Raw genomic sequence first — 12,076 nt, forward strand, 5'->3', positions numbered from 1 at the left:
TTCTATATAAGTAGTGAGGCTGGAAGGAGCAGGTTTATATTTACAGGCTGTGGGGCAATAAGAGCATCTTTGCCTGAACGGGGGAAATACAGGATGACACAACTAATTAATCTCAGCAGCATCGTGACAGCTGGGCTGGAGAGAGTTTGGGGAAAGGGGAAATGGTTTTGATGAATGACTTTCAGCGTACGGCTGCTAGCTACAGCAAACAGCCTCACAGTCCCCACAGGCCTGATGCCTCCTATTTGCCACTCACAGAGAAATGAATGAATGGCCCTTTGTGAAATAAATGGTCCCTTTCTGCCTGACATTTACAAATGAATCATTCTTGTAAAACAAAATGCTTCCATTTGTTTTATTAGTTGTGGAGGTGTGTGTCTTGCACAAGTGCTCACAATTGTGTGGCTGTCAAAAAAACCCCGAACATGCATGGCGGTGTTGATTTAATCAATGTACAGCTAGTTCAACATTTTGGGAATCACGCTTGTGCACTTTTGCCAGGAGAGGCGGCGCGAGGAGATTGATATCACTTGTCTCAGTGCCAGGAGTCATGACATTCTCAGCAGGAGCCACTGCTCTGCCAACAAATGGGTGCATGTTGTCACTGTGGAATCACCTGGTTTGGCACAATCATGATGCATGTGGTACATCTAGGGCTGGGTGAAAAAGCCTAAATAAATAAAAATGAGTCCGAACACTCCTTACATTACAGAATTACTCCTGGTTGAAAGGAAGCATTTCGTTGGGACAAAAGCCTTGAAACATTTCACAAATGTGTTGTAAATCACTCAAAGCAATTATGATACACTTCTAAGTGTTTGCAAAATGCATTAACATTTCAAAATGAACACTGCGGAAGAAAATGATGTTATTGTGCATGTTTTAATGGAGGATTCTGGGAGAGACGACACCGCAGTTGGTGCTCACAGTGTTTGGAGCTGATACAGAGAACTGCTGTATGTCATTCTCAGCTCCTTCACATGAAATAAATAGTAGGTTTTACCCCTAATCTAACAACGCATCTGCTGTTAACACAACAGCTGAAATGTATTTGCAAATACTGATAAATGCACCGTAATTCTGTATTAAATGGGACTTTGATTCATTAGCAACCTCTCAATCTTCTCACTTTCACCCTGGGAAATAACAGCTCATCTAAAAACTAGTATACTCGCTTTACATGCTTAAAATACTCCTTTAATTTCTTCATTAACTTTCAAGCAAGGAGGAAAATGACATCAATTAAATATCCTTTTTCACAGTAAAGATATGCTAAATGATGACACACAAATTGCAAATGTATATAAATATAGTGCCGGCCCAAGTGTCATAATTCACAATATGAATGTATTAATGATCCAAAAATCATACAGAAATAACTCATTATAACTTGATATTAAGTGGCGGGCCACATGAAATGAATTGGTAAGGGGGATGGGGCGCTTTGAGAGTTTGACACCTCTGCCTTAGAGCGTAGTAAAATCACAAAAGTTGCCTTAATTAATTTGCACTTTCATATTCAAAGTGAAGCACTAAGTGTATTGGGTGATACTGAACTTTAATAACTTTGGACTTCAAACAGATGGGCAGATATGCACTAAATGAGCAAACTTCAGCCCCAAAATAACACCACACAACACTCCACAGCTCAACATTATTTAGACGTCTAACTATATCTAAAGATCCCTTGATTTCTTGCTCCACACAGTGAGCAGCTGCTGTTTGCTTACACCCTGGGCTCTGTATAAATATATATCCTCTCAATATGGTCAGTTTAAAAACCTCTTTCTGAGAGCCAAGTTATATCATAAAATTCTACTTTTAAAGCTCTGCGCAGAGTACAAAGTACAATCCAGAACCTATTAATCAGAGATCCTCAGAAGACATCTTATCACTTCCTATTCATTTAAAGGCACAGTGCATACATTTTTTAAGCAACATTGATTGGTGAAGTTAGATGTTGCAGGTGAATATCCCTCACCTCAGGTGCAGTTCAACACATGTGGAAGGGAAGGGCATTCATCCATCCATTCATCTTGTACCACTTTATCTTCCACATGAGGGTCGTGGGGGGCGCTGCGGGGCCAATCCCAGCTGACATAAGGCGATAGGCGGAGTACACCCTGGACAGTTCGCCAGTCCATCCCAGGGACACATAGAGACAAACAACCATTCACTCTCACTCTCACACCTATGGTCCAATTTGGGAGGAAACCGGAGAACCTGCAGAAAACCCCACCCACACACGGGGAGAACATGGAAACTCCATGCAGGGAGGTAAACGTTCTATGTAGCCTTCAGTTAGCATCACAACTCAAATGATGTTTAGTCTCTCTATTATTAGTCATTATAAAAATAAAGCTGGTTGAAAATGGTAGCACTCCAGGAGCTGATCTGGCTTCTGATATGAATATAAAAGACTCATTCCGGGGTTATAAAAAAACAACCATTCATACAATCAGGTGATTGTTCAGTATAAGTATAATTATTTTATCTTCAATTTCTGCTGAATGAAAATAATTTCACCTGGAGTACCCAGTTTAAGAACCCAGCTGTTACAAAACCGTGTTTTCTGACGGATGAAAAGAAAAGAAACAAAACACTTAAAAAAATAAAAAATAAAATGTCTTGCCTGGAGGCATTGCATTTATTCAGGCTGTGCCCTCTACATTTATGTATGTCCAAATTCTGTGTTTATTCTCCTTGTCAGGATGGATGTCAGACCTGCAGGGAGAGCAGATCTAAGGACAGGAGGGAGGTCAACAGCAGTCCAACGCGTCAACAAGTCTCACACGCATACATGTACTGTAGGCACTCACACAGGAATATCAGACAGCCGCCTAAACGGTTCTTTTATTTTGATTTCATTTTGGTCTGCAGTTTAATGGTTCCTCTGGAGAGATACGTGCACCCTATGGGAGATACAGTATCTCCCATGAGAGTGTCAATGTATGGTAAGCATGCAGGTGTGTGTGTGTGTGTGTTTTTGTGGGTCTGCTAATTGTCAACATGATTTATTTGCTTTTGTCCCCCTAATAGTTGCAGGTCTAAAGCTGGCAGAACAACAACATCCTGATATAAAGCTGTGCACGGGAGAGGTGGAGGTTTGAATTAAGAAGGCACACCTCCCCGCTGATGTCCATTATTCTTTCACTCAATCTCGATTTTTGTGTTGAGATTTGCATCAGCTGTGCTTCTCTGGTTGTGGCGGTGAATAATATAATCAGCGCTTCCTCTAACATTGACCCAAGGCAGCGGCACAAGACCTGTAGAGATTGACTCAGAGATCCTGGGGTGAAACAAAGACTTATAAATCGATGGACCTCACACTAACATTAGCTCAGTGCAGGTGTGTGTTCACAGTTTTGAGCTCATTAGTTTGTCAGCGTGTCACACAGACTCCATTAACACCTGATACAATATTACCCAGATTACATTTACATCCAGTAATAAGTGTCAACACTGAGATCTGATTGTGATCTTATCTCTTTGTCCAGCTCTAAAACCTTTTTGGAGGACATTTGTGGTTAAAGACAGAAAGCTGGGACAGTTTTGTAAGGGACGCAGAACAAACACAGAACTTTAGAATAGATTTCACATGACACATGATCAAAACATGAACAACTCTATGTTCTATGGCACATGTGTCAAACTGGTGGCCCGGTGCCACATGTGGCCCTCCAATCGCTTACATGCGGCCCGCCCACCACTGTGCAAGGTGATGGAATAGAGACAGAATATAAGACTAAATGTATTTTTTTGGTTGTAATCATTGCTTTATTTAATGTATTACACTCAACATGAAATTACATATATTTAAGCTGTTTTAATCACAATTATCCTCGTCATTATTTGCTAAATTTTCAATTTAATTCTCCGTTTTTGTGCATCATAAATATGTTTTTATTGTGAATCCTTTTATATCAAAACAAGCACTTTTACTTTGCAATTCTGTCTAATATCATAATGAATATCTTAGGCTATAAATAGTTGTTTTTTCCACTTTTTTTCCTCCATGTCGGCCCCCGCTTGACCAGACTAGATGCTCATTGGCACCCAGGTCATTTGAGTTTGACACCCCTGTTCTATGGAGAATGTATTAAAACCAAATTCTCCAAGAACAGTGTTTGACAAACTACACTCAGCAGCTGCTCAGGAAACTGAAACCTCATGTTTACCTCCAGAAGCCACACAGTAAAAGGTCCAGTACAGTAGAACTGGAACAGCAGGTTGTCATCAAACATTGATTTGTGCACCTTTGAGTTCAGCATGACTTTTGGCCGATAATCAATACGTCACTTTTGTGAAAATGGATGTTACAGCGTCGACCCCAGACACTGAAGGCACTGAACTGCTGTTCACAGGCACTTATTGGAAAACACCATTCGTCAATCACGCCGGTGTCCACTCGTACTGATATGTGTCATGCTCGATCGTCCATGTTCTTCTAAACGGGAACATAATTTACAAACCTGACAAAATGTTCTCCCGAGGAAGTGCTCACACTAATGACTGAGACCATTAACTCCTCAGGCAAATGTTAGCTGATGTTATAAATCAAGTGAAAATCATGTTCAAATTGAGTTTATTTTTGGAACCAGTGGCCTCGCCCTCATCCTAATTCCTGGGGTTCACTTTGAAAGGACACAAGTTTGACCCCTTGTTTTTATCTTTTTGTCTCTTACATACTCTTTTTAGTCTGGACATGCCCAAACACACACACACACATCTAAAGAAAAGACGGCTGCTTTTAACGTCTGTCACAATGAGTCACTTGCTTCATAATAGAGTCCTTTTGATCACAACGGATGAAGTCGTCTGTGACGCACACACAAAAAAAACAATCCAGCCCAAACCAGACACACATTTATAGTCATTTTAATGTCCTTCTGCACATGAACGCTCACATACACACATCCAAGGCATGAGGAAACATAGACACATGCAGAGTAAACATGGAGCCGGTGCACTGAAACAGACACAGCGCCCCCTCGTTTTGTTAGAAAAAAAGTTCTCCCAGCTTTGACTTGAAGGACACTCCTCTTAGGAAGCCATTAAGAGCCTCTCATCGACCTAATTAGCAACTAGCAGGTGGCTAGTGGCCCAGGTTAGGACACTCGTGTCATGTGTCTTAATCATTTATATTCATTCCAACAAAATTGCAGTATCCCTCATTTTCACACCATTAAGCGTCATTTATCTCGGTCAAGGAGCAAAAATGAAACTTCTGTAACTCTGTAACTAAAAGTCTGCTGGAGACTTGAAATGACGCAGTCTTTATTGACACATTTAAACAAGGAGTGAAAGCTGCTGGTGCACCTGCTGTCATGAGATCTCAAAGAAGACTGATGTGGGATTTGATTAAAAAAGGGTCCTACCCTTTTTTTGGGATCAAATGAATGTCAAACTGACAGAGAGAAAGTATATAGAGAGAGAACGAGTGAAGGATGAGCTTCTGCCAAGGCCAACCACCACAACAAACAAACCTCAGCTAATGTTTAATTTTTACTATTGAAGTTTTTTTTTCGAATCCCCACAGCACACAGATAGAATTGAATACTTATTTTAAAAAATATGCAACTGCTGTGGTTTCACTGGCAGCAGCTCTGCTTCTATAAGACATTTTCAAGCTGCACTAGGCAGAAATCTGATACCCCCTTGCACACAGAAAATTACACTTGATACACACAAAACATGATGGGCATGCTTGAGGAGAAGCAATTCCAGTGGGAACGTCCAGGAGTTTTTACATAGACGAATTGTAGAGTCTCATTAAAAAAGGAAAGATATCGGGCCATTACTTGTGTTGAGTAAACTATTAACAACATTAAATATAGCGACGTATCCCCCTCTTTCACCAATGTTTCCTAAAAAACTAAACATTTTACAGGAGAATTGGAATTCAACTTCAGGGCCAATGCAGTCACAAAGTTCTCCCCATCTCTGATATGCTTCACTTATTCTGACACATCTAGACTCTTTTTTTTTTTTTTTAAGGTTACTTTTTGATATGACATTCTTTTTTTCCTTTTTTTTGGGTGGGATGGGGGTGTGTCTAGCTGTTGTTCCCACTGCAGGAAAAGCAACTTTTGAATCAAAGCTTTTACCATTTCAAGGGACATGGAGACTGCATTTGTAGGAGAGGTCATTGGGAAGCTGTATCTCTGTAACAGCCACTGCATGTTATATTGAAGATTATCTTTTTGTTTTAGAGATTTCTGAGTTATCTCTTACAAGCAAAAAGAAGAAGAACAAATAAAACAGCATGCCATGCAGCACCTCAGTGCCAAAATCTCACTGAAAGCCAGTGTGTGTTCTAAAAGGATTGTAAAACACTGCCCCCTTGTGATCACTCTTTGATATAAAACTGGAACATGCTATGCTGGAAAGCCTTAAACTACAATAAAAAGAAGAAAGTAGATCAGTACAGAGGCTAAACTAAAAAGAACTTTAGATGTTTTTTACGTGAGAAATTAAAAAGAAGAAAAATGTAGAAAATATATAATTACACTTTAATTATATACAAATTAATTTTAAATCTAATTTAACCTTGATTAGAATCGGCATTCGGGATTGCAATGAAATACAACCAGAAGAGGGCACTTCTGAACCACTGATGTGAAAATAGTGGCTGTGGAGATGAGAGAAAGTTAGTGACAGCGATTTGAATTTCAGTGCCACCATAAATATTTAATGGTCTTGCGCCGTCCGCTCTCAAGAGTGGAGGATTTCAAATGTCGAGACCATAATGACCATTTTCTGACTGAGCCTACACTTTTACTTTATCAAACCAATTTCCACCACATGAACTTTGAAATCCATCATTTGCAGCGCACAAAGAAACAATTACTGTAAACCAACAACCCTCCAGTAAACACCGCGTGCACCGATGAGGCTGCGTGTTCTGCACAAGTGCACGCGTATCAATTAAGCCTGTGTGTTGTTTGTTGTTGTGCCGGAGTCGCCGCGATTTCAAACCGACTAATGAAACAGTAAGAGCTGAACATCGATCAAGCTCCAGACTGCATTTAACTTGTACACTGACAAATAAAATAAATCACAAAATAATTACATATTACAAACTGAGGCACAAAAATCAATTTTCATTCGAATGAGTGACAGTTTAATTAGCCTAACTGCATAAGGTGTTGAGTAACTGTTGCTCCTCAAGCTTCTGGAGTTTAGCGCACACCCAATGCTGTCAGTGCTATAATCAGTTGGTCTTTGTTTTTTTTTGTTATGATTTACTCTGTAGTGATGCTCTCATTTGCTGTGCTCTGTTTTTAAAGACAATTTATGGACATGTAATTTATCATGCCACATGCTTCAAGATAATTACATTGCAATTTCACTGATACAATCTCTACCCAAGGGGCTGTTTATGGGAAACCCAGCACTGTGACAAATAATGAAATCAGATTGTGAAGGAAAACTCTGGCATTTCATTTTCCTTTCTCTGAAATTGTAATATTTCCCCTAAGTTTGTGTGCCTGTCTCGCGGTTGCACCCTGAGCCCGGGGTATAGAAAAGGATGCTCTTGATGAGCAGGGAGAAGGGCGTAACCAGAGCCACTTGCCAATTCTGTTGACAATGCTGAGCTTGGAGAAAAGGAAAGTGGCATCTAAAAGGCTGGGAATGGAGGAGGAAGCAGAGGGTTAGATCACTTTTCCGAGAAGGGCTCACTTTCTGCTCCGAGACAGAATTGCTGCAACCTGAACTGTGTATCCGCCGGGTGTTAGCTGAGCTTCACCAGTATTGACCCGACTTCAAGCAAGAGACAGTCCCACACATGCAGGCACACACACTCAGTCAACCATAAAAAAAAAAAGACAAGACCCAAAAAAACCCCCAGAAAACAGGAAGCAATGAATCTGCTCACATATTTTGAAGCCAACAGGACCACGAGCGGCTGTTTGGGAGACACAACAAACACATTCTCCACATGGGAACCAGTGACACTGCAAATTGCCACATTACACAAAATGAATAGACTCAATAGATTTTCATCATTACAAAATGAGCAGTGAGACACAAAAGCTCTTTAGCGGATTAGCCAATATAATCAAGGCCCATCTGCGATGCCCAAAGTGTTTGTTAGTTGCCATATAGTCTCTTGGTGATTGGAAATGATTTTCTAATGGGGGAATTAAAACCTGCAATCAAAGGTGCTATTAAAATATTATTCATTACTTACAGATACCCTTACACAGTGAGTGATTGAATAGAAAAATTGAAGGGGTTGCAGAGTTTTGTTTGACCGCTTATTGGAATCAATGAATGCACGGCATATTAACGTTTACAGGTCATTACGGTATCAACATTTCTTAACTTTGCACAGTTTTACAAGTTGTTCACAGGCATGTAAATCATGTATTTGTAGCCTCACCAGGGTCAATGAGGCCGTGTCATGCTGCCAAGTAGGAGGACGGGATTCAAGAATGTTTTGAACATATTTGAATATTGAATAGTTAGGAGAGTACATTTTCTGCTATAACGAGAAACTACTAGTGAGACGAGTGTGGATACAGATAAATAGGGATGAAAGGTATGACTGTGAGGACCATGGCATTAAGACGATGCTGCCTGTGAAGCCAGCGGGGGCCAGCAAAATCAGCTCAGCATAAGCCGACACGATGTTGACATAAGGCCAGGTCGAGCTGCTGAGCGTGCGCTCTTATTGTGAAGGAGAGCAGGAGTTAAAGGCAGGTGAACATACATTAGATGAGGGCCAGAGTAGTTGTGGCTGTCGTTAGTTCAGCCTGATGCTCACAACGGGGACAATCGATTAGGTTTGAAACCGTTAATAAGTTGCCCTTATGTTGTTTGAATAAAAACTCTATCAGTGCGCCCTGTGCCGTTTCAAAAGCAGTAAACCACCACGTAATGGCCTTGAGTTTCTCCCTTGCAATTATTAATCTTGATAAAAGGCACTATCTTCAAATAGCACGACATCAGTCCACTACACTAAAAAGCAATGCATTTCAAAATGTGCAAGGACATCCTTCATCTTTCCCGAAAAATACACCGATGAGATGTTACATGACATGTTTCATATACAATGTAACGTGTCTGCACGCCTGCCCACACACACACGCAGCATTGAATGTAGCTGTTTCTAAGCTGCAGTTAAGTGGCAGGTTTTCCTTAAATAGCTGCTTATCAAAGCGTTTGTGGACATTCTCAAGGCAACACAGAAAAGTGTTCCGTGTTGCTCTGGAAACAAACTGACAAACAGTTTAGAACTGAGGCGTGGATGGAGGTTCAGGTGCTGAGGGATTATGACTGTAATTAGTCCCATTGGACCAGACACAAAAAAGATCACCTGTCACTTGTGTTAATCATGTCTTGATGAAATCACACACTCATCATTTCACTCCAAACTAAATGACATCACGCACTTTGAACAGAACGACCTGCACTGCTCATGCTACAGCTGACACAAGCCTGTGCCGAGCTCTCTGCAAATGGATCATTTGCTAAGTACTTTTTGGCAGCAACACCCACAGTTATTTAGATTATAATCAAGTAACTGAATACTTCATCAAACTTTCATGCTGAGAGTTAATCTAATTAATTAATGATAGGATTCTATAAATGGACTTGAGTACCGATCAGGTACTAACCGACAGGCATACTAATGCAAGAACAACTGCTGCTTGTTTTTTATCTTTAATTTAACTGATGCAACCAAGCAACCAACCAACCAAACTTTATTTACGTAGTACTTTTCACACAAAGTAATCTAACTCTTAATATTAAAATGTAAACATGGCAGATACAATACAATAAAAATGTAATACAAAATAAGAAACACTGTCATAGAACTCAACAATCAACAAAAAATGACCAAAAAACTGCTCAACATAAATAAATAAATAAATAGTAAGAGAGTAACTATAAATAAGCTAACACAAGCGTGTCTAGATGAGGTTGAAAGAAAATGAAATAGAAGAATGGACAAATGAAGAAAATAAAACATGAGAGTGGATAAAACAATAAGAAACGAGGTTCAGTGATCAAATTCAGTTTTGAGCAGACTGTAGGGTGAAGACATAAAGCAGTGTATAAATTTAAAGAAACTGTTTGACATCGTGTTCAGAACGTACGACCCGTTAAAACGGCGTGATTGTTTTGAAAGTGAATTGGCGTTCAGTGCTGATTTGAATGTGAGAACATATCACAGCTTAATGTACAGCACAATGTGTTCTCGGGAGTGTCCCATGTAAATCAGACTTTATGAAAGCGGGAATGACTTTTAAACTGCACCGTGGCAGGAGCGTCTGTCACTGAGTAAAGCCGGATCATTGCCTCTCTCTCACCGCAATGAAATGGCAGACTGCACTGCAGCCACAACAAAAGCATATGAACAGAGGACGACAGCCAGCCCCGTTTTCATATTAAGGACAGTGTCCTTTGCCATCTGTGATGCTGATTGCCCACTTTACTGGGCAGGCTGCGATTTAAATACCTGGGAGAGAAACTGACAGGAGACCTGAGCAAAAAAAAAGAGTGAAAAATAAGCTCTATAATGTGCTGTCAAAGTAGATATAATATTTTAGTTCTTTCTGTGCTGATAATTAGTCATCCTGTCTGTTTGTATTATCGTGCAGTTTGCCCTCATTACCTCATCGTAAAGGTGAATTTGTAAACTCGGCACAAAAGAGTTTCCTCAAGATAAAGGAACTCTGTGAAAGGACCTTATATTAAACCTTCAGCGGAAGTTCCCTTTGTTCTGTATCACCATCACTGCAACGTTTGAGTCGGTTTCACTGCAGAATCATTAATTTCCTTCCCTCGCTTCCACACCGTGTATTAGGCAAATAAAGCGACCGACTTTGATAAGTAGCACCTTGGTGAAACCATCCGTCACTGTACGATGCAACATTTTCGTCGTACTTCCACACTTTCGATTCACAATGGCACTCTTGTTTTGTTTTTGCTCTGTTTGGGGTTGACAGGGCGCAGCATTCTGTAGCTCGCGACGTCTGAAGCTCCAGTCCTCATAATGTCATCGTGGATGCTGTGAAATATCATCTGCAGGCAGGCTTTCAGTGTTTAATGTCAAGTGATTCTCCCAGACTCTTAATCTTGAACCCATGACATGTAAATACATTAATGTGAGACAAGTCTCTGAGAGACTCATGATATTGCTATTACTGATTAATTCATACCTTCACAAAAAAATCCACTGGGGCCGTCATCAACGTTTATTTTCATTATCAATGACTGATCGCATAACCATAATCAATACTCAACAAGAAAAATGTTGACACATTAGACCAACAATCAAGAAACAAATAGTCACACCTAGGATTCTAGCATATTTTTAATTTGACATGCAAAAGTTGCATGTAAGGCTTTTGCATAAGTGCAGTTTTGAACTTTCACCAACCGCAATGTCTGTCACTGAATGAAGCCTCACTGCCTCCCTCCTCGTGGTAATACAATGACAGAATGCACTGCAGTCACAATATGCGGAGTCTAAAAGCGGATATCAGTAGAGGATGACAGCTGTTCCTATTTCACCTCAAAGACATTGTCCGCACACAAACGCTTGTCCATGTGTGACAGTGATTGCCCCGCGCTGCACCACGTCACTTTTGTCAGGAGTATACGGACTAAATATAAGTGAAGTAAGTCACTGTCACAACAATATTTTGCTACATTCTCAAAAATATTCTATTGATCAAACACCTAATGTTTGGCAACAAGTAGTTAGACATTTATTAACCCTTAGAACACAGAGCATTTTGCCATTACTATGTTTAAACATACAGTACAGAGGCTATACGAATGTGAAATATAGAGTGTCCTATATGTTTTTTTTCAGCACAACCTATGGGCAATCTGATGTAAAAAAAAAAAATAGTAATTTCACCAACTACATAAACACACCTGAGCAAAAAGTACTCAAAATGGATCAAACATCGGATTGAATTTGTGTAATTTGGAAATACAACACAGTACAAAGTTCACTTAGTTCGTTATTATGAATAAAATGAAAAGAAAAAATCTAATTTTGTGACTTTTTAGCTACTTTTTATTTCACGACTAAACAACACATAAGAAGACAAAA

General features: G+C 39.9%; 1 protein-coding gene across 3 annotated transcripts in view; it reads right to left on the bottom strand.

Annotated features, from left to right (window-relative positions):
• Positions 1-12,076, bottom strand: part of asic1b (acid-sensing (proton-gated) ion channel 1b) — a 144,242-nt gene that overhangs the window by 34,968 nt on the left and 97,198 nt on the right. The window lies entirely within an intron of this gene.

The sequence above is a fragment of the Solea solea genome, chromosome 6 (assembly GCF_958295425.1).
Source record: "Solea solea chromosome 6, fSolSol10.1, whole genome shotgun sequence".
NCBI classification, from domain to species: Eukaryota; Metazoa; Chordata; class Actinopteri; order Pleuronectiformes; family Soleidae; genus Solea; species Solea solea.